Below are 23,543 nucleotides of genomic sequence, written 5' to 3'. Positions count from 1 at the left end.
CGCTGCCAAGATCCTCACACAGACGAAGACGCAAAAAGAAAACGAGATGAGTGTCATTATTCATGAGTCTCGTTTTTATTGAATTTTCTCTTATATGGTGAGAGATGGTAATGCAGAAACCGTAGCGCCTACGTTAATATAGTGCTAGGTTAGGTGGGGAAGACAGAACACAGCTTACTATAATCTTGCGGGGATGCAGGCAACGCCCCTGCACCTATGCGCGTGCTAACACTGCACAGAATTAGTGAGGCAGAAGATCGAGCGCCGCTTCCTGCCTTTCACCTTTCGCGGCGGCGCGCCGTGACCGCTGTACGTCGCCGCCGCGGCATCCCGCTCTCGGCCTTGTGGCCCTAGAGACGCCGCATGATGGCGAGCAAACAAAGAACCGGCTCCCGCCACCACGCCGGCTGCCGGTTCTTTCTTTTCCGGATTTCGCTGACGTTTCTGCTGAATGTACGCGTGTACACGCCGCAGAGATTGGGGGCCTTTGTCTCGCACGCTACGTGTATATGGCACATTTCTGTGTCATCTGACCGGACTTCGAAACGCGCTCAGGGGGCAAAACCAGAAATGGCTCGCTAAATGTTGCAAAACAAGAACAAGGTGAAAAAGGAGCCAACGTTTCGACAAGTGGACTTGTCGAAACTTGTTGCTCAGTTTTACAATATAGCTGTGGCCTTGAAGAATACAAGTCAAAACGTTGGCTCCTGCTTTCACCTTGTTCTCACTTTGTTCGTCGTCTTGAATTTCCATCTCCCGCCTTCCCCGTGTTTTCCGTGGACCGCTAAATGTTGGAAGCATAGCGTAGCTTTGTCGTACGAACGGGGTAGCGCCGATCGTGGTGGTGTCGTGTACAGACGAAAACCGAAAGGTAAAATTCTGTCAAGAACAGAGAAATGGAAAAGCTGCATTTCAGATGAGACAAGCTGGTGTGCTTGGTTTTAGCTCCGACGTGCGATATACGTCGTTCATCTGAGCAGGGAAAAACCTAGCGCTCGTTTACATGAACGCAATTGAAGAAACTGTTGCGTGTGGTTCATTATTAGACTTGACCTGTTCGCATTTCATTTGTGCATGATAGTACATTGTGATCCCCTTTGCAATTGCCACGGTCGGAATAAAAACCTTTGTCGCCACTCTCTTGTATCACAAAACTTGTATACTGGGCCGGCACATCATTGGGCATGTATGCGAGGACGGGGATTTACATTAACTTTCTGAAGCACATTTTCCAGGCATGAAGCCAGTCTCTAAACGATGAATTTAGTTGGAAAATTTAATCCCAATCTTTGCGATAACTCACGCAAGAGCAAGAGAAAATGTAAACCGGCACGTACTTAAGGAAGATAAGCGAATAGTAGTAGTAAGCTGTGCCTAAAAGATAGGTTCAGCGCTTTCGAAATAGCTCTAACAAGCGGAACGTTCCTTCCGTTATGGATTATCGCAAATTCCTCCTTGTTTCAGTTGAATATACCATATACACATTTGCACCCAAATATAATGATATATGTTTTACAATCTAGCTCAGTTTTTCAAACACTACGAGGAAAAGTTAGGCTCATTTCTCCAGTTATCATTAAAAATATTATCTCTCGCGAATAGGCAGGCGAAACTTTGTTAAGGTAGGCGAAACCGTCCATACAGTATGAAGGAGATACGGGAAGCACGCGTGTAAGAGAACGTGTCTTTCAGGTAAGCCTCCCACAAAGATTAGAGTAGACTAAAATACGACACATTACTGCTGTCTTTAGAAATAAAGCCACAAGCCCGAGGAATCGAATCCCGAAATAGCGCGTCAAGTGACGTGATGGCTTTACAAGCTTAAAAAAAATTAAATTATGGAGTTTTACGCGCCAAAACCACTTTCTGATTATGAGGCACGCCGTAGTGGAGGACTCCGGAAATTTTGACCACCTGGGGTTCTTCAACGTGCCCCTAAATCTAAGTACACGGGTGTTTTCGCATTTCGCCCCCATCGAAATGCGGCCGCCGTGGCTGGGATTCGATCCCGCGACCTCGTGCTCAGCAGCCCAACACCATAGCTACTGAGCAACCACGGCGGGTCTTTACAAGCTTCTTGGCAAAAAAAGAAAAAAGAAAAAGAAAGAAAAGTGGCCCCTCGCAGTGTTGTAAAGGCCCACTTCTCCATTACAGTATCCATTACGTAAACAGCGCAGAGCAACATCATTCACTCGAACAACTTATGGACGTCGCGACTTACCATCAAATGCCTTGGTTATTGAATATTGTCCAACAGGAAATTGATTTCAATACACCTCAATTTAAACACTATCTAAGACATCCCTGATAAGTCACGACAGTTCCTGCGAGTAAGGATCTTCTATGAACTTTATGATAATTTTTTGTTGCGTGATTTAGGTGTATTTATTGTTTTGTTCTGCAATTCAAGTTCGTCAGATGTATATGTAAGTTCATGTGTAGAAGATATCTTTGTAACGTGCATGTAAAAAATATGACAGTACAGGATGAATGCCTGCAGGATATATCTGAAATGATGTGTATCAAGTCTAACTGTACATTGTAGAACGCCAACTGGAGCAAAAGTGTCTATCAGGAGCACGGACTATGCAGGAACGCCGACTCGCCTATCTTGCAATGCATTCAATGCGGCCAACTAATGTGCCAGCAACAACAAGCGCCAAGTATTCAAACGTGCCTCTACCTCCGCTCACCTCATTTCTTCTTGATTTCCAAGTTGGCGTCAAATATTCGCGCAGTGCGGCGGTCGAGTCGAGAAACGAACTTGTCGAGAGCCCTTTCAGCTATGAAAATATTAAGTGACCAGATGGAACGCTTTCGGTGTTAGTTGTCGCTACTTCAAGTGGTATACTACTGCAGCATGTTTTTCGATGGTGACTGCAGCTGATAAAGATACGATCGGTCGATTTCCAAGAGCAAAAAAAGTGTTGTGTGACCGAAGTTACCCATCGCTCTTATAATAACGTAGATAAGTACGATAACAGCGCTCTGTTTTACCATAGCAGTAGCGTAATATTATTGGCTTGTGATGTTGTTTGCGAGCACTAAACTAATAAAAGCAGAAAACAACAAGTGCCTTGCGCGTGTGGGCCAGCCTACTACTTAATTCACGACCCTAACTAAAACTTGCATTCGTTTTAAGCAAAGTTCCAGCATAAAACAAAAGTATATGATGTTTCTTAGGGCCTGCGGTGTGCCCTTGCTAATTTTAGGGCACCTGCTGCTACCAGTGGACGAACTAGGTGGCGTAGTGTTTGGTAAACACACCTGAAAGCTTTAATTGTAGCTGGGGATGTAGCTATAGGCGGCATGCCTGCTGAAGCATCGCACGACAGAGGCCGAAACATGCCGTAAATTGAAGTTTATGAACAGAGACAAGAGACAAAATACGCTCAATTAAGCAAAGCTATACACCAGACTTTCTCTCAGAGAGGCACTGAATGCACACAGACGTAAGGCAGTTCACAGCTTTTCATTTCAGATTTTTTTTATTAACGAATGTAACTTGAGCAAAATCACACCAAAACCGGATAGTTTAACAGCCGCCACCATAGGGAGGAGGTGAAGGTGGATACTGGCACTTAAACTAGTAAATTTTAGAGCGCAGCTCTTAGGGGACCGTTCCTGCGGCGAGCGTCGGCGTTGGCGGTGTGACCAAGCGAACGAGCACAGCGAAAGATGAAAGAGCGAATGTGGAGCGGGAGATGAAAGACGAGAGCCGCGAACGGTGGAGACCAATAAGAGCGGCCCCTTCAGTGACGTGTGCGCGGGAAACTGGTGTCATGTGGACTCGCCCGACCGCTCAATGCGTACTCTTATCTGCAGTCTCAGCAGGACCGCTCGTTTCGTAATAGACAGTTTTAGTTACACGTACGTAGAGGCTTTGCGTACGTAGAGCTTCTACGTGTCAGCAGTGCGCATGCGTAAAACGTAGCGGGCGCGCGCGCGTCTCACGGACGTACGTGAGATTCAATTCTTTGCGTGCGTTTCTTGCGCACGTAGACAGCTTCGCGTGGGAGTTCCGCGAGATCACCAACAAGCGATAGCGGGCCGCGCGCGCGCAGACGGCTTGCATTGAAACACGGCGACAGGATCGAATTGGCTACCGCCGTGTTCACATTTCCCGATAGCTGTGGCTGCGGGGTCCCTTTTGGCGTGCGTCGCGTACGTGTAGCTAAAAGCGTTTCAGATGGCGTGCACGTAAGGTACGTAGGCTTTTCACGTTTGCGTACGTGAAGCCTCTACGTACGTGTAACTAAAGCTGTCTAATATCGTCTGCTCGCATCTACTCTCGCTCGCGCTTGTTTATTTTACTCGGTTTGGTCTTGTTCGCGTTTGTTTCGATTGTCATGGTTTGCGATTGTTTTGTAATCTGATTGCATGCGCGACGCGAATCGTATACTATATATATTTTCTGGAAGCCACGCGGCACCAGCGATTACACTGTAGCCTTCAACGAGTCATGTATAAAAGCTGACACGCTTGACCCGCAGATCAAATTTTATACGATTGCCGACTCTGCTACGTGTCTCTGTCAAATTCTTTGCCTAACTGAAAACACGTATATAGGGAGTACCGTTATCGTCGGTGACTATATATTTATGCATATAAAAGCAACAAATGATCCATCATACTTTGGCAGGGGACAGGGGTACTTGCTAGCATGCGCGCAGAAACGTACAGCACCACGCGGCGAATAGCAGAAATGCGCGCATATATCTCTACAACAAAGCAAAAGAAACGAGCTAGTCGATAAACGGGAAGCACACTGTTCCACGCACCACACGCCGCTCTTCGCCGCTGCAGGATGGATGGATGGGTGGGTGCGAACGTCCCCTTTTAAACGGGATGGTGGTTTGCATCACCAAGCTCTTGTTCTTATTTTGCCTGATGTCCTGCCTATGTATTTGAAACACACACACACATGCACGCACGCTGGGAACTGTTTTTGTACGCTTCCGTTGTTTGCGGTCCCCACAGAAGGCGAAGCACATGCTTCTTATTCCTTTTTGAGTTGTCATGCATAAACTCTTTCTTTCCTGGCTTCGTTTTTTCCTCTTAGGTAGTTATACTCACTGCAGGTTTCTTTTCCATTGCTGCCGCCGATGACATCTGGTCGGCCAGTCGGCGCTCGCGCGGTACTGTTAAAGAACTGGTCGACTGTACATAACAAACAGCAGCAGCGATGAAGGGCTCCCTTGTCGCAGTCCCTTGGCGATATGTCAACTTTCTTCTCGCTTCTAATCCCTTCGCATTCAACGCAAACGGTATTTTCTAGGTAAATCTCTCTCAAAAGCTCTGTACAGCCGCTGTCTAAGCCTTGCCCTTCCAGAGTATCCCCATAAAATGTTGATGTCTACGTTGTCATACGCTCCGGTAACGTCTCAAAAAGCCACGTGTAACGGTTTCCTTTCTTCCATACTATTTCAAACTTGCTACTAACAAGTTTGCGCGCAATCTACGCGATGCGCCACAAAACAGCTAGCTCGCTGGGATGCAAGTTGGAATGCTTTATCAGGCTAGTCGGTGCTCTTAGCCCATGATCAGGATGCATCGTTTTTAGGTCTTGCTTCTCTTTTCTGCATAAGAAATAAACTAAAACTAAAACTGAATCTGAACTCTACAACCAGATACAACGAGGAAAACTGGTAAAATTGTCGGCATATTGATGTCTACGTGTGTAAACTTGACACATTTCAAGCACCTCTCTCCTTAAAACCGCCCACATAATAGAAAACAACAAAACATTTAACTGTATCGATTGCGGTGGCAATCGATGCTCCAAATAGTAGATGTAGAGTAGATTTAGAATATAGAGAGTAGATGTAGATGTAGAATAGTAGAGTAGATAGTAGATGTATATAAATAGTAGAGAAAATGCTTCAAATAAATGCTTAAAATAGGTAGCGAATTAGTAGACAGCCATAATAAAGTAAGGATATCAGTTTTATCGGCTGTATAAACTTGTAAAAGCTCGCTTACTAACTAAACTTGTTAGTTTAGTTAGTGTGGTGCCAGCGCGCAAAGGCAAACATGCACACTTTACCCTCCATGACCGCGGACGATCACTGTCAAAATGCTCGCATGAGGAAGCGCGGCAGCAGCAGCGAGCGCAGTGATTTTAGTACTGTCTATCGCTTCAACGCAAACTGAGTGGCGGAAACATAGCACAAGTAAAACTACGAGCCATCGGCCCACCTAGACTGCGCTCCCAAAACAGATCGCTTTCAAAATAGAGCTCGTGCGATCGCGCGCCATACGCAGTTGCTGCCGAAGTACAGCACCCCCCCCCCGGCCTTCACCTCCCCTTCTCCCGTTTCCTTCCGCGCGATGGAAGACGGCGCGCTTCCTCCCCGCTTCGCCCATGCGCACGTGAGATTGAGCCGCGATCGTCGGCTCACCCTCGCATGCTTTCACTCGCAATACATTACACGACGCGTGGCGACAGTATTATCGCCCTTAGGCTTTATCACGCCGACAACGGACGGCGGCAGAAATGTCCCTGGAGTGTCCATATAATTGCGCCAAATTAAATAATCTAAGGGCCGTAATACCACTGTAAACGTTCTGATTGTAACATTAATGACCGCTTATTGCCCCTGTAAGAAGATATCATTATCCCCCCCCCCCCCCTTCCCTCTCATTCTTCTATATACTTAAGCGTGTCCATGAGAAAAATTATATGCAGGGTGCAAGACTTCTTCCGCGGGACCATATCCTTCTTGCTTGGAATTTGCGGCTTATCGATTCTGGGATATATGTTCCGGAGCGATACTGTGGCAATATCATTTGGTTAGGGACAATTCTTTCCTGGACAATGTTTTTCCGCGACCAAAGCAGCGATCCCGCAGGTGGCATGGACGTCAGGCACTATTCACAACGCAAGCCGCGAAGGACATGACTGCACTACAACGTCGTGAAATAGTATTCCGCGCGACGTTCTTGATAGCTAGTATTCGCTTAAAGCAAATTGCCGACATTCTTCCAGGAGAAAGGCGCCGGCTGTCTGCCAGAGGTTCGCGTGCCTGATCGAAGAAAGGTAGGCTAAGAGTTCGGAACAAGCACCAGAATAAAGTGAAGGACTATATGTTTGCTTACATCGCCTTATTAATTTTGATTCTCGTGAAAATTCCTGCCACTCTTAGTGTTTCATATCCCCTCTCTCCCTTTCTCTTTCTAGTCTTTTCGTGATCCCCAGAATCGCAATATTTTTTGAGAAGTGACGAGGTCAGCGAGCGTTCTCGAATTCCATCCCAATGTCTGCACATACGTGGCCTCCTTTCCACGCACACGAGCAGGTATTGCCCCAGATAATCGAGGCCGGGCCGACTTTCTTTCTTTCTTTCTTTCTTTCTTTCTTTCTTTCTTTCTTTCTTTCTTTCCGTCTTTCTTTCTTTCTTTCTTTCTTTCTTACACGTGTTCTTAAATGAGCAGCGCGGGAAGGCCCGCTAGTAAACTCTGCACAGAATGATGGTATGTATGGAATGAGGGGATGAAGAAATGGGAAGGGGGGGGAGGGAGGGGGTAGTTGGGCAAGCGTTCCTGAATACTTATCCCGTGAGGAGTGCACGTGAACGTAATACTCGTTGCTCTACATTGGAAATCGAGGTAACTCGATGGAGATTAACTATCGTGCAATCTGCGAAGCATACCAGAAACACAGTCATGCGAGTCAGATTATATACGGCACGGGATTATTTGACTTTGGTAAGTGGCTATGGGGTTACGCTACTAGGCAAGAGGCTACGCGTTCGATTTTTTTGTAGGTGAAATGCAAATACGCTCTTAGATTTAGGTACACGTTAACGAACGCACTGGGGTTAAAACTACCCCGAAGTCCTCCATAGCCTCAGTATTGCTTCGGGACATCAATAAATCATTCAGTAAGACGGCACGAAATTTATGATGGTTGTAATTTACGTGCTATCCGAACCTAATAGTAAACAAAGGAAAAGCTGAAGGAAGTATATCCCTGTGTCCAGATATCCGTCAATGCAAATTTCAATATTAAGTCGCTATTTTGGCTCAGCATCGGGACAATAAGGCGTGTAGTTCCTTGCTCTAACGTCCCTCTGTGATAATGCAGAGCAAAAGTGCCCTCAATCTGGTGGAAAAGAATGATCTTGTATCGACAGATTACACTTCGCCCAGTTGCGCAAGCGCGATGACGTTATCTGTCGGTGGTATGGATATAAGTTAACGTAGGCCACAGGTAACCCTCGTAGCTTGCACGCAACCTATGTGCCATCTTGGGTCACTGAGTATGTGGCAACAGTGTGCATACGTATACCGCTCTTCAACAGACCTGTATCACTCTGACATGTGTAAGTATAGAAGTGGGACTGGGTAAGTACCGCTGTAAGAGGAAACTCTTGACTCCGACTTGGAGTAGTGGGTATGTGGCAGTCGATAAGTGCTGGTGCCATGCAATGAACATCTTTGAGGTCAACTTGGGTCACTGGGTAGGTGCCAGTAGGTGCGTGCCGCTCTTCAATGAACATCTTTGGCGGGAACTTGGGTAACTACGTATACGTGCCACTGTGCCGCTCTACTATGACGAAAAAAATCTTAAATTTCTCCAATGCTGAGCCAAGTCAAACCCACCTCACAAGAGCTCCTCAAGAACACCAACCTGACGGTCTAGCAGGCTGTGCCACAAATGCACTGTGAATGTGCCGCTCTTCAATGACCCTCGCCAACCTGTGCCCCTGAGTATGTGCCCTAGAGTGTGCGGCAAGCCAGGGAACAATTCTCCGCTTTCGAAGGCACTGGCACGCCACGCTTCTCGTCTCAGAGGCAAGGCGCACACTTCTGGACTCTGCTACTAAATAAATTGTGCAGCTTGCCCAGAAAGGAGCGGGAGGGAGTAGCCCCGTTGTCGCACGCACCGGCTCGGCGTGCATTTCGGAGACCACGCGAAGGCTTCGCGGAAGCGGCGCTAGATGGCGCCGAGTGTTCTTAGAGAAGTGCGAAAAAGTAGCTTCATACATAACTCGTTTCGACGGTGGCAATACGCTACGTCGTTGTGTCGTTATATTGATTCAATGCTAACGCATTACCGTTGACTGTCATCGTAAGATGGTTTCTGCCAGAATTTTATTTGGCTGTATTCGTATACACTGCGAATAAAGACTGGAAACAATAAATGGTAGGAATGAATTCCCTGCCGTGCTCCGGGTTCGGCCACCCAGTGGGACGGAATACGAGAATGCAACATAATTTAAAGAAAATAATCATTATAAATATGACTCCAAGCTCGATGAGGTCGACTTGAGAAGAACGAAATGACGATGGTGCCGAATAAAAAAAAATCTGCAGACTTGAGCTTTAATTCTCAAATAATTTAATGCGACAGCAGCATACTCTCACAGCAGACACGGCCGTCTTCTCAAAAACCTTTTTCTTCTTTTCCTCTGTTCTTTTTTTTTTTTTGGGGGGGGGGGGGGGGAGGAGATCGCATGCAGCAACCATCTTCAACGAAACATCACTAGCACAAACCAAGGCACGGACAAAGGATGCGACACATACAAGCGCGAACTCCAAGTTTGTGTATTTCGCCTGCTCTATCCATGTCTCGGTTCGCGTATTGGTCATAAGAAGCCAACAAACAATGACACGAAGGAAAACATAGGGAAAATTACTTGTACTTACCAATTGAATTAAAGAAACGATAAATTATTGGAAATTAAAGTGGATGAGAAAACAACTTGCCGCAAGTGGGGTACGATCCCACGTCTTCGCATTAGGCGTACGGTGCTCTAACCAATTGAGCTACCGCGGCGCTGCTTTCCTATCCACTTTCTTGGGTATTTACGTTTTTACTACTAGAACACTCCTAGGTTTAGTTCAAGTAATAAAAAGATAAATAGCCAAGAAAGCGGATAGGAAAACGGTGCCGTGGTAGCTCAATTGGTATAGAGCATCGCACGCCTAATGCGAAGACGTGGGATCGTACCCTACCTGCGGCAAGTTGATTTTTCATCCACTTTCAGTTCCATGAAGTTATCGTTGCTTTAATTCAATTAGTAACTACAAGTAATTTCCCTATGTTTTAGTTGGTGTCATTGTTTGTTGGCTTCTTATGATATGATTAATAAAAATCGGGCCCCTGGTAACCCCCCTTTCATCTCGTTTATATATAGTTCCCATCGATTCTTCAGTAATAACGCACGCGATGTAGATTTTTGGCATGCCTTCGAAACGCAGGAACAGCCGGTACGTGACATCACGCTGTCAACTCCGAGTACTCCAGTTTATTGGTACAGTGCTCAATGATTCAAACGTGATAATTGGACTGCATGGTAGTTGGTGCGTTTTGCACCAGCGGTGAATGCTGGGTGATTACTTGGGGGGGGGGGGGGGATGCAATCACCAATTTGTCATAAATGCTCTCACTTTCATCGTATACCACCATGCACAATCAGCTCGGTGACCCCAGCGTCCACTGGTTGGGCTCCGAGTACATCGTGCTTGAATGGCTGAGCATTGTATACAAAGGATTATGTCTAAAAGATGGCAGTCATAACATGCTCCGGCTTCTGAAATCGTTTCCGGTGCCTGCGGCACACAAAAGCAAGGCCTCCGCTGTTAGTCTCCGTCACTCAGGAGGAGCCGCCTTTGACGGGGAGCAATGAGGACACCCCCTGGGGCTCATATTTTTCGTTTGGTTTGGTCAGCCGTCATTCAGCTATCGTCGCAAGGGAGAGGGGAGTACGAATCTGCGAGCTCGCAGCTATGATTATAATGACGCACTCTTTAGTTTAGCAAAAGAAAGGCATACTTGATTCACGCAATCTTATTCTGGTTACTTGTAGTCGTGTTACGCTATATTGACACGTGTAGCGAAATGCTACGTAGATTTGCACTGCGCTTTCTGCGGATGCCGTCTGAGCTGAAGGTCGTGCTCGGCGAGAAGAACGAAAATCACCAGGAAATTTTCTTTTCAGAAACGAAAGGAATGGCCGGGGTTGTCTCCAGACTCGATGAAAAGTTGAGAAGGAAAATATGGAGATGGGGCTCAATACATTCTGACACACCCAATGGGCTGGCTCCTACCATATTATGATAAATACAAGTAAGCTCGCTTTCAACAGGACCGGATTATAAGAGGTCATTGGCGACAACGCACAATGATACAACAGCAGTTGCTCACCATGCGCGCTTTAAAGGATTTCAAACATCGAAAATTAATGCACGTGGATAAGCGTTCAACAAGACACATATAGTCGTATAATTACAGCGGCGGGCCCGACATATTCACGTATCATTATTCTATGGGGTGGTTATGAGGCTTATTTGTCGTCGTCGTCGTCGTGGTTGCTTTTGTTGTGGCATGCTATCAGCATATGGCGTGTGCAAGAGAAGTTAGATCAAAATAGTCCGCCGGTTCTGAGCTTTCCTAACGCCACGCCACCAATACCCAATAAAGATCACAGCAACAGTGCAGCAAAAAATGCACCAAAAGATGCCATGTATTCTCGAGTGCCTTCTAGAATGTCCGTGCCACCGCCGCTAGCCGCCACAGCCAAGTATGTTGCATAGGTAGCAAAACCTAACCATTCATGTTTGTTATTACCGTCTGCTGTCCTTCAGGAACTGAAAGAAGACATTGCAAGAGGCTTACAAGGAGGCACGGACCGTGGGATGTGCAAAATATATGGCATGGATCGAGTCGTCTATAAAGACTGAGCACGAGGAAGTAATTAGAGTAGAGCGGGGCGCACATACATAAGGGTCTTATATAGAAAAAGCTTTTCTGGGTTCTCGAGTGCGCAAATCCGAGATGAAGTGCCCCCCATTTGAACTTAGGGAAGTCTAAGACATCACATCTGCTTATGGAACACTTGGCGTTCACTGTTTGGGGCTCTTCGCATATCGATGTCTGATCAGTCTCCACAAGGATAGAGAACGGATAGAAGCTGGCTACTTTTGAAAGATGCCTGATGTGCGTAACGTGACATTGTTCTGGGAAAAACTTCCGAAACACAAAGTATGATGCCGTCTTGTGCGCAACCTTGTATAGCACGAAGCAACGTAATGGAATACTCCAAAGAAAAAAAGTGACGTGAGCTAAGGTCTCCGTTATACGTATGTATTTCAGAGAGCAAAATGCGTTAACAAAATAATGCCTTTTAATTGCATTCATTTGCAAATAACTTCATCCTCGTACTTCGTCTCTTCAGAAGGTGCTATATATAACGATGATAAATTAGGATGAGAAAAAAAAAATACATGCGGGAAGTACCATAGGCGTAACACAGGCCGGTGGATCGCAGAAGCTTTTTGGTTGGGCTACAGTACTGCTTGCACGGCCTTTTGATAAAATGATGAGTCACGTGGTTGCTACAGTATTGTCTCTTCCGACGGAGGCCGCTCGTGTTAGTGCACCGCGGATAATGGCTGTTCATTACACTCGGATATCGCATGAAAATACTTGAATTTTCTTTGTTTTCATGCATAATACATGAGGGATGATGGAAGAGGAAGTTGCCTTGAAGCAGCTTGACTAGCTCCCACCGCCTTTTACATGGGCAATAACAGCAAAGTAGTATATCCACAACCAAACTTAGAGAAAACAAGAATATACACATGAATGAGGCAGCAGTAAGAGATTGGAGATGTAGTATACTTAATTACAACCAGAACGTATGACAATAACGACAAGGAATAAGATAAAAGATTAGGTGTAACCATAGAGCAGGAAATCTAGAATACCAATGATGCACATGGATAAGGAAAACAATAACAGTATCCAACCCCATAATACCAGTGTTCTCCTGCGCCCAGTAGACTGTGACAGACACCTGTGTGTAAGATCGCTCAAACACAAATATACAATGATCAAACATTATTTATATGTTCACATAAAAGCAGTCCTTTTCGAATCTACAAAAGTTCTATTTTGTAGTTATAGAGCAATGGTCACTAAGAGGTCACTAAGTTTCGAAGAATGATCTTGGAAAGCATGTGTTCGACATAATTGGTCTGTGACTTAGGCTAAAGCAAACGACGGCCACATCTTCATATGTCATTAATCTGTAGGTTAACTTTTAACCTTTAAGTTAGCTGACATAAAAATTGTCGTAATTTCCTTGTGTTCATGTTTAAATATTTACAGAGCCGGTACATGTAAGCGTTTTCTAAGCCAATCATGCTAAATTTACTTAGTAAACGATTTCCCGCGTAATATCAACGTTGATTGAGCAATTATGTTCAGGAATCGCTGTCACAGTCGTGAACTCTTCTTAATGTTTGTTTGTGCAGTGTTTCCCCATCCCGGAAAGCAATGGTGTATGTGCATAACTTTCTTGTAGCGCCCGTCATTGAAACCAAGATCGATATATTTTCTCCCCGAGGCAATCGAGCAGCTTCATCGGCTTGTTCATTGCCCGTAATACCCCAAAACTTGGTAGTGACTGAAAAATGACCCAATGTCCCTTCTCAGTCAAATGATGTAACCATGGTCTTTACAATATGATTGCCAACTGTTCATCGGCTGACAGTAAATAATGCAGTGCCACTCAAGCAGAGCAATTGCCGGCATGTCTCTGCAAGGCTAGATCCACCCGTAGCTTGCATCATCCTACTCCTCGGAGAAAATCGATCATTTGGTGGTTCTTCGTTATCAATCGCAGTTTGACACGACTGTGTCACTATAAAACGTACGATACTATGCACCCGTCGGCTGCATCCATTTGTTCGCATTCACGGAACTTCGTAGCACCGATCCACAGCAAAGCTGAACAAGTGCTTTGTGTGGAGTTTTCGTATTGTTCGAAAGCATTACAGGGACAGTCCAAAAGATTATTTGAAAGTGACGCTAGTTTGCGTATGACTTTCTGATTGGGCTGTTCTTAGTATGCTCAGTCACCGGATCTTACTCCTCTTGACTTCCTCCTACGCGATTGCTTGACGGAGATTTTGCACAAGAAGAATACCTCGAACATCGACGTTGTGCGTATGATACGATGCAACCGTCGGCTGCATGTATTTATTTGAGCTAACGGAACTTCGTAACATCGACGCAAAGCAAAGCTGAGCAAGTGTGTTTTTGCGGAGTTTTCATGATTTTCGAGAGCATGACAGGGACAGTTCAAAAGTTAATTTGCAAGTGACGCTAGCTTGCGAATGACTTTCTCATTTGGCTGTTCATAGTCCCAGTTAACTATGAACTGGATGGGACTATACTGAATGGGACTATGAACAGTCACATTGGGCTGTTCATAGTCCCACTCCTCTTGACTTCCTCCTACGCGATTGCTTGATGGAGATTTAGCACAAGAAGAATACCTCGAACATCCTTATTTGAGGTTAGCACGAGCCGCAGCACGCGGAAAGAATTGTTAACTGACAGGTTTCGTTTGTCGACGTGGAAGTCTTTAAGAATGAGAACCATTTTGGTTCAATGGTAACTTTCTTTAGCTAGTGACTAGTTAAATGCAAGCGATTTCTTATGTGATCCTTGCATTAATGAAACCTTGCCTAATGATGGGGAGAATAATTTACAAACTAGGTGTAAACAATATTTAACGTGCCCTCCGGGAAAGCAGCAAGCGGTAATACGGCAGAACACTGGAGGCAACCTTTCTAAGCTTTTTAGAGCGCAGCTCCTATGTGCCTGTTCCTGCGTTTAGCGTCAGCGTTGTCCTTCGGCGTCCTCCCTCGGCGCAACCGAGCGAACGAGCACAGCGAAGGATGAAATAGCGAACGCGTAGCGAAGGGGGAGATGAAAGACGGCGATAGCGGAGGGCGCGAGGAGTAAAGCGGAGGAGGAGGTTGCAGCTGAACTACGACTCGGAAATCAGAGGCGGAGGGTGCAGCGGAAGGCTGGGGAGGAAAGCGGACTGCCGCGCAAGACGGGCTCTGCGGTGACGACCGCTACGAGGTGGCGCCAGAGTAGCGCGCCGTCGTCTGTTCACCGATGGCATGTGGCGAGCGCGTCGACCGATATCACATATGGAAACAAAGCGCTGCATGAGTGGAGGTCTGTCTTCGGCGGCTGCTGTGAATTGCGCCCATGCGTCACCCGCGCGCTGCCTCTCGCGATCTCCCGGTTAGCGAGGCAGTCGCGACACACTTCGCTCCGTTTGCAATATGCCGCACGAGACAGATTGTCTACGCCAGCCAATATATCGCGAAACGCGTATAGAGCTCCGCTCAAATTTCCCATTAGGATGTATCGTGATCGTCGGTGAATGTTTTGCTGCAAAAGACACATGTTTCATCTTGCTGCGAATATTTGCTCCTGCATGTTTTTATCCTTAGGCAACCAGCTCGAAACTTGATATTGCAAGGCACTGTCTATTGCGTTTTCGTACAGCTTTTCCTCTCCAATATATTTCTTGCCATTCTTGTAAATCTCCGTGATCCATTCTGTTTCCATTACTTGGATCCAATTGAATGTCTCTGTTTCTCACTATCTTTTTGACGACTCCAGATGTCTATTTACACTTTCAATTACCCCGTACTTGGTTGCGAAACGTTTCTTGGCCTATTGCTCTATTCCGTATTGACGCTTTTGAGGTACAGTGTACGTTAGCATGCCATTTCTTTTCATCCATGTACCTGAGTCTTCCTTCAAAACTAATTTTGCTCTGCGCTGATCTGACTTCAAAAGGAGGCCCAACCCTTGTGCGCAGATCCAGTACGATATGCGTGCGGACACGACACCACTCTTGAGGGTCTGCGCGGCGCACAAAACCCCGCGCAAATTTTCGAGTGCGAGTGCGTCGCGATAGGGTTTAGCGCATCCGGTTCTAACTGAGCGTAGCCGCGAGAGCTCGAGTTCGATCACCTGTGGCGTTGGAAGGCAATTTTTTTTTCCTTCGTCGTGTGGGAAAGGTAAGAGCGAGGGCGACGAGGTGGCCTGACGACGATGACGTAACGGAATGGACGGACGGGCAGACGTAGCCAACTCAGTTTCGCGCTAACTGCTGTCACAGTAAGAGGATCACGTGGGTTTGCAACAATGGGTGACCCGCGGCATTAAGCGAAAGCGTATAAAAATAAGAACGTTTCCCTTTGCGTGAAAGGTGGTTATGCGCTGTTTTTACCAGATGCTGGACTCGAAGCTGTCTTTCTGTTAGACGTCTCTTTCTCTCTCTCACCTGTTGTGGCCGCACCCACACATGTCAATGTGACAGAAAGCCAAGGGAAGCATGCGGGCCCAAGCTGGCGCTTACGTAAATGCTAAAACGGCGGACAAATGACAAAAAAACGTTTTAGTCCGCTCAGGAACGTGCGTGGCTGGTGACATCGCGTTACCAAATTATACAGCCGGTTATTAGTAGCCCCGTACATTTTAATTGGTCACACTGTAAGCGGTTATAACGAGGTGGTTGTGGCATGCATTTACAATCATGTTTGTCACACGGACACCAGTGAATTAAGTAGATTAATATATTTATCGGTGATTCGTCAGCATTGCTCGCGGCGTCCCGGAGCTGTAGTGAACTTGTACCGATAGACGGCCTTGTACCATTATTTGGTACAAGCATTACTAATTATTTTTTATTGTAATGAACTATTGATTTCTCCGCAGATATACAGAAGAAGCACGACATTCGTTCTCTCAAAAACTCGCACGTTGTCGAGCCCCTGTTATGCGACAGCAACACCAGGATCAGCCCTGCGACACTCCCTCCGCGATCGGCTCGCGTTACAAACCTGTTAAAACATTTGCGATGACCGATATCACACATTTTATGGTATCGAAATTGGCCTGTGTTACGAAACGGATTAAAACCTCCGTGGGAACACAAATCACGCTGCGGTGTCGGAATCGGCCCACTTGTGCCTTTGCTTGTACTGTCTCCGTGATCGGTCCGCTTTATCTTAATTGAGCATGCAGCAAGATGCGTTGAGTGTCATTTAAAAGCAATCACATTAAGATAACGAAATAAATCCAGAGCTTCGCACCCAGTTCACGGGAGTTCTTAGGAAATGTAAATGGGTCACCGACCACTATGCCAGTACGCACTTTGAGCCATCAGATGTTTACGTTTTCGGGAACTACACGAGTCAGGTGAGGAGGGTTGAACGATGAAAACGCCAAAGGCTGCGCGTGGTTGCTCTTGCTATACAAGCGAACCCAGCTGCTGGGGACGTCAACAACACGTGGAGAGAGACGCTGCCAGACTTGAGCAATTCGGTGATTTCGCAGGCGCCGACGATTACGTGCACACTGCGGATGTTTTCACAGATGGAGTGAATAACCTTTCTCAATGACCGATGAGTAATCGTAGCACGTTGACGATATATATATTGCCTAACCGCGCGTAAGCACATCATCAATCTAGATGATGAACGCTATCGGCTCCCATGTGCCGGTTTTCTAGTCCTTATAGGTAACTGAAGACCGGTTAAATACGCTCGTGCATGCAAAGCCAGGGCGAAAGCAGTGGGAAATCTATGCAGATCCAACGCACATGTTAGAATCTACTTTCGCATATGAAGCGAAGCTTTAGTGAAAGGTGTAAATGCTATGCAGTTAAATGTGATGCCTAGGATTGTCTTTATTTTTATCCTATCAATTGGTAATCTCATGCAATACTTGTATTTATGGATGCAAACACCAAATCGAGCGAATGAACACTGTGAAACATCTACCAAAGTATGTCACGAGTATGAAGGTGACGTGTTATGCTTGTCGAAGTGGTGGCGATAGGTATGTGCACGAATAAGCGCATACACACGACACAATGCCATGTCTTAATTCATTTAAGGACTGTATATCTCTTGTGCATTGTGTAGGATTGTGAAGGCGAATCTTTCTTTGCCTCCCATTCTGGAGGCGGCAAAGAAAGCTTCACTTCAAGATTCATCGTTTCCTGTTTCATGATTGTGTTGTAGTGTATTCGATCAAAATGAAACTCTCAGTTTAGGGATTTAGTGCCGGCGCCCAGGGGTTTTACTAAATCAACGTTTTACTCTCTTCGTTTGGTCCTAATTAATTAAGTCATATTTTACATTACTCATCCATTCATTTATTAGGCTAATCAATATCTTCAAGCAAGAGAGGCTCCTAAAAAATGTTTTGACGGGAGAAAGCAAATCCGAAGCGTGAGCGAAACGCAATTAGTACATCAAATTTAACCGCTCCGATCACATTTCAGATATCCTAGACCTGAAATTTCCCGGGACAGCCGGTCCATTTTCACTGCCGACGCATAATGCTTAGCCAGGTGATTGCAAAAGCTGGTTATATCGTATACATCAGGTAGCCAACGGAGTCACGCTATACGTGTCTCATAGTTTACCGCGTGAACAAAGCGCAACCAGGAAGTGAAATACAAGCGAATATTAGCTTATAGCCGCTTCTCTTAGCCTTTGCTGCTGGCCACACTTGTATACGTACCGATTTTTGTTCTGCACGCTTGCCTCGCGCGTGTCGATGCGGGCCTTCGTTTCTCGGTCATCGCGTACACACCTTGAAGACTTGGCAGTGAACCGCCCGCTGTCTGGGCAGTTTGCCGCAGAACCAAGGTAACGCATTCGCGCTCGCCATCGAGATGGCCGCACGATAGATCGAGTGATAAAAGATCGAGCGGTCGCCTCCGCTGCCGGTGGGACGCTGCCTCGTTCTGCGTCGTTACTGCGTCAGTCGCTGTGCGCGGCTGTCGTCCAGAGCGCAGCGCGCTCTATAATCGCTGTGTTTTCCAGCATCACCCTTAGCCGACACGACGGGGGGATACATTCCCCGACTTCTTCTGCTGACAGGACTCGAACGCGTCGGGTTGGAAAGATGACATCAGCGACAATAATTCAAGACTAGAAAACTCTGCCTTGTCAACAAAAGCGTCTTGTGAAGTACTGAAGGGTTTGTTAGTTGCAACCATACGAAGAAAACAGACAGTGACGTCAGAAAAAGCATAGGGTAACTTTTATTTTCATGTTCATCTGTAATGTAGAAGCAATAAGAAGAACGGACGGAAAGTGGACGAAAATACATTTTGCCGCCGGTCAGAGTCGAACCCGCATCCTCCGCATTATACGCGTGGGGTGCTTTACCAATTAAGCTACCACGGCAGCCGTTATTCCGTCCATTTTCTTGGGTATTTGCGTATGTGAAGTACAGATACAGTCCCGGAGTCTGTAGGACCTCGGAATAACTGCAGCATTTCTTGGGAAAATGATTCGCGTCGTTATGTAAAAAGAAACAAAAATACATTTACTTGCGTCCTATGTCACACAATTTGATTTTAAAGCGAGCCATTCGCTTGAAGAAATAAAAATACTATATTCCTCGCTTATCCTACGAGGCCCAGCCACGGTTCTCAGCGTCATTTCGTCCTCTTTCCTTTTTGTGCCGTCTCTTGTCTTTTCATTTGCCTCAATCGCGTAACAATATTGAGAGCATATCGAGCATGAATCGCCGTATCTCGGCCAGCGTTTTCTTAATAATTGATTACTCTCGCAAGCCCGCATTTGCTCAATGAAGCATATCGCATTGGAGTATATTAGATGTGTCATAGGGAAGCAGAGTGTGAAATAAAAGGCATGAAATGAAAAAAAAAATAGAAGACATATTTAACAGGAATAACGAGAAGAAATTAATTTGCCTGGCACTCAAGATTCATTTATGTACAAGACAAAAGGCCATATATACAGCTTTTATGCGAGGGCCGACGGCTAGCGAAGTATATTGAAATGTTGGCGCGTTGTAGCAAAATTGCGGAGTGTGTATAGCTGTACCAATATTCTCAGTAAGCGAATGGCAGTCTCTGATAGCCTACGAAAAAAAAAAAAATGTGAAAAATATGCGTAGCATACTAGTATGTCTGATGAGCATGAGTTGTAACTTCATGCAACTGTTGTGATTGATGAAATGTTTATTTTGCAATTCCTGATAAAACATATGAATACAACGTATCCGGTGTCACCGCACGTCATGAACTTGCACGGCACGAACGGATCGAGATGTATTGGTATTTTTCTTTTTTTTTTGCATCCGCGGAAAAATAACGCACGCGCGAAATTCCTCTCTTCTACAATGTTTCTCGTCTTGAAATTCTTGGCTACTAAGTAGGCTTCCGCGATATTTAGGGGGCAATTAAAGGCCGCCGCCTTTGGTCGCGAACGCATCCAGTAAGTCACACAATACTCATCAGAATTTCTCACCACATTCGCATTCACGTGCTCTGCCACTCTCCAAAATGCCTGCATGCTTGAGAAACGACCGCAGCCGTTGTATTCGGTTATAACGCTCTGGTATGAGCCTACACGAATGCCGTATAGCAAACGTTGTTCATCAATGCCATCGGACATATATTTCCCGAATGTATGCTTTCTCGAGGGACTTGATTGCAATGGAGTGTTACGAAGGGAGTTCAACTTGTGGCGGAACTACAATGTGAATAGTGCGAGTTGTTATGAACTCACATGGGCGAGAGTTCGAATAAATAAAGGCGCTGTACTCGAAAAAAAATTACTCATGAATGGATTGACTGATTAGAATGTATAGAGTAATTAATTAATTAATTAAATAATTAATTAATTTATTTATTTATTTAATAATTTATTTATTTATTTATTTATTTATTTATTTATTTATTTATTTATTTATTTATTATTTATTTACTTTCTGTGCCCCTATGCCGCACAACCACCCGAAATTAGCTGTATAGCGGGATGAATTTGAACCGCTTAGGGATATTTCACGTGCATGCAATGCTCGATATACAAGCGTTTCCGTATTCGGCCCCCGTCAGAATGCGGCCACCGTCAGCCAGGCAGCGAACCTTTGACCTCCTTCCCAACGAAATAGCACCTATCTACTGAGCCGCTGCAGTTGTGTGACACATTAGAAAAGCCCGTATATAGCTGACGGTCAGCGGGTTCCTCCATGCTGCGTCTAGTTTCGTTATGTATTGTGTTTCCATCACACACTGCACAATGAATCCTTGAAAACTAACCAGGTAATCAACCGTTCTAAGCCAAATGGTGCCAACATTTGTTCTCTTCCGGAAATTGAACGCGGGCTTACCACCTTGCATTACTATATTCCTGGCAATGCGCTTTCAGCTGTGATCGTTCACGTGGAAGTAAAAATCTAGTTGAAAGCAATACTTGAGTAAAAAGTTGACCGTGCTAAGTGTCGCCCGCGTCCTCCTCATTTAGTTCATTAAAATGCATTAGCTCTCGGTCATTGCGCGTGGCGTCACTGCTTAAAGCGTGCGTGCAAACTTTCTTTTGAAGATGATTTGAAGGTGATTTGTAGGTGATTTGAAGTTGACTAGTTGGTGTGGAAACAAGTCTAAGGAAATTATAAACAGTGCGAAGGCGGTACTCCATGGCAGACTGCCTGATAAGTGAAATTTTATTTCACGCCCGACAGCATTAACCAGCGCAGACCAGGTAAAGAAAACATACAAAGCATACGCAATAATGGAGAAGCAACGTTTGCGCACTCCAACGTCGCTGTGCAGCCACACGGTCAATTAACTGAGCTAACCAAGAGGTTAGCAGTCGACAACACGAAGGCGTCAGCTCGAATCGTCGAAAGCCAGATCTGTGACAAACAAACGAGTTCCATGAAAAACACCAAGGTTGAGGTGGATTCGCGAAAAAAAAAAAAAAAGGAAATGCTTCCACCGACCTCGTTACAGCAGAATGCTGCGAACAGGGTCCGAACGTTTCCTTTCGTGCATGAACACACCTCCAACTTGCAGGCTTCCTCAGAACTCGCTTGACTATCTGGTTCGCTCGAAAGTAAAGGGTAAAGAAGTGCAAAGCACACTATCACTAAGCGTTTCGAATCGAGTGCGCAGAGAATACACAGAAAAAAGACTAACTTTATGCATCGAGAATCTGTATGCGGTGTACTTGGGACGTTAAGTAACTCGAGAGACGGAAGAAAAGAACCGATGAAACAGTGATCTAAGCCACAGTCGTCCAGTCAATCAGCCGAAGATCTAAACACGGCCGGCAAGGCCAACCACTTCTGCTGTTGTGCGTGTAGGCCTGCGCTGACAGAACCACCCTTGAGCAAAAAATGGACCCCTTCATTTGCTTCCAGAGAATGAGATAAACATTCTATCTGAGCGCGATCTGACTGCCCTTATCTCGCCGCTCGCAACCAGGGCACCACTCCAAACGCTCCTGGCGTCGATTATGAAACGCACCAAGGCGCGTGCGCGCCCGAGCTCGCCAAACGCGACCGACTCCGTTTTTTGGTCTCGTAGCCAAGAACCGAAAGAATCTCTATTCCTTTGCGTTGTACGGTATACTGAACTGTTGATGGAAATCTCTCGCATTTACTATACATGCCGTGTCCAGGTTGAGAATGTGATAATTGCGTGAAATTTTGTCCGTTTGATGAAACATCCAGGCACCTCAATTCCGCTTACGCGGGTAGGTAGTTCTTCATTTACACTTGCGAATCGACATTCAGCGTTAATTAACACAAACTCCGTCGGTGCTTATTCATTTGCATATTCTAAGTTAAATGTACACGCATATCTATAGCTTACGTTTAACCTAACAACGAAACGTTGTGGAAATAAGGAAGCAGATGTCGTGGGTATGGGAATAAAAGAAAAGCAAAGATAAATCTAGTCTTGAGAATTGACGTTTTGACATGATTACTTATACCTACGTGCGCTACTTTCTTAGATGCTATTTGACCTTAACTGCCATCGGGCACCCCCTGTAACCTTGAATCTGCAGTCAGGTATTACCACAACGCTTTTGTTTATGCTTTCGTGTTGCCTCCCCGCTTTGCTGTCGAACAAGACCGTCTAAACGTCGTAATGGTAGCCCGTTTTAAATTATGGGCACATCAATGTGCTTATATAATTCCAACAATGGTCTTATGCTCCATCCGTGGTCGTGTGGTTTCGTTAATTTTCTGTTAATTAGTAATACACTTCATCCATTGACAAAATCCCGACTGAAGTCAGCCCCACGTAGAAATCCTTAGATTATTCTCGCTTCGCTGTCTCATTCAGCAGTACTTTCTCTCTTTCTTCTTTATTTATTTCCTTACCTCTTTCGTCATTTCTCTCTTTTTCTTCTTTCATTCCTTTTTTCTCCCGTACTAAAATCGCATGTTACAATGAAAACCGAATTTTTTAACTACGTCGGAAGGCACTCCCTTGGGGGCGGCAGTTCCTACCTGGCTGAGTCTTTCGTTCTCATCCGTCATGACAATGGTGCTGGGTATACAAAAGCAATCCAACATCTCCTGTATAAGAGATGCTTTCTGCGCACTGACTGGACACCGCCCATAAAGAGTGACCCGTTGCACGTTGGTAAAGAGATGATAAGAGTCACCCGCAGATGCTATCAGTCTGAGCATTGTCAAATTCTGCCATGTTGGCGTCCGGAGCCAGTCAGAGAGCCCGTAGCAGCCATGCGGGCCGATCAGAGCTGAAGGGGTGGCAAATTTGACAATGTTCAGAATAGCGCCCCGCGCCACCTGCTACAAAACATGGGCTGTCGACAGCCGCTTAGTGTAGCATGACAGCCCGATGGAAACGTCATCAAGCGGCCATGGCTGTAGTGGCGGCTCAAGGCGCACGAGCCTTTTTCCTGTCCCCAAGGGA

The 23,543-nt window shown here is 45.7% G+C and overlaps 1 protein-coding gene and 2 non-coding genes across 3 annotated transcripts in view; 2 read left to right on the top strand and 1 right to left on the bottom strand.

Moving 5' to 3' along the window:
* The window catches only part of LOC126536011 (putative fatty acyl-CoA reductase CG5065), a 97,423-nt gene that overhangs the window by 6,863 nt on the left and 67,017 nt on the right, over positions 1 to 23,543 (top strand). The gene's annotated exons all lie outside the window — the stretch shown is intronic.
* Positions 9,709 to 9,781, bottom strand: TRNAR-CCU (transfer RNA arginine (anticodon CCU)). The gene has a single exon. It is a non-coding gene; the product is annotated as a tRNA-Arg (tRNA).
* Positions 9,895 to 9,968, top strand: TRNAR-CCU (transfer RNA arginine (anticodon CCU)). Its single transcript has one exon. It is a non-coding gene; the product is annotated as a tRNA-Arg (tRNA).

This window comes from Dermacentor andersoni, chromosome 4 (genome assembly GCF_023375885.2).
Source record: "Dermacentor andersoni chromosome 4, qqDerAnde1_hic_scaffold, whole genome shotgun sequence".
NCBI lineage: Eukaryota > Metazoa > Arthropoda > Arachnida > Ixodida > Ixodidae > Dermacentor > Dermacentor andersoni.
The sequence above is the reverse complement of the archived record's forward strand: the minus strand, read 5'-3'. Positions and strand labels throughout refer to the sequence as shown.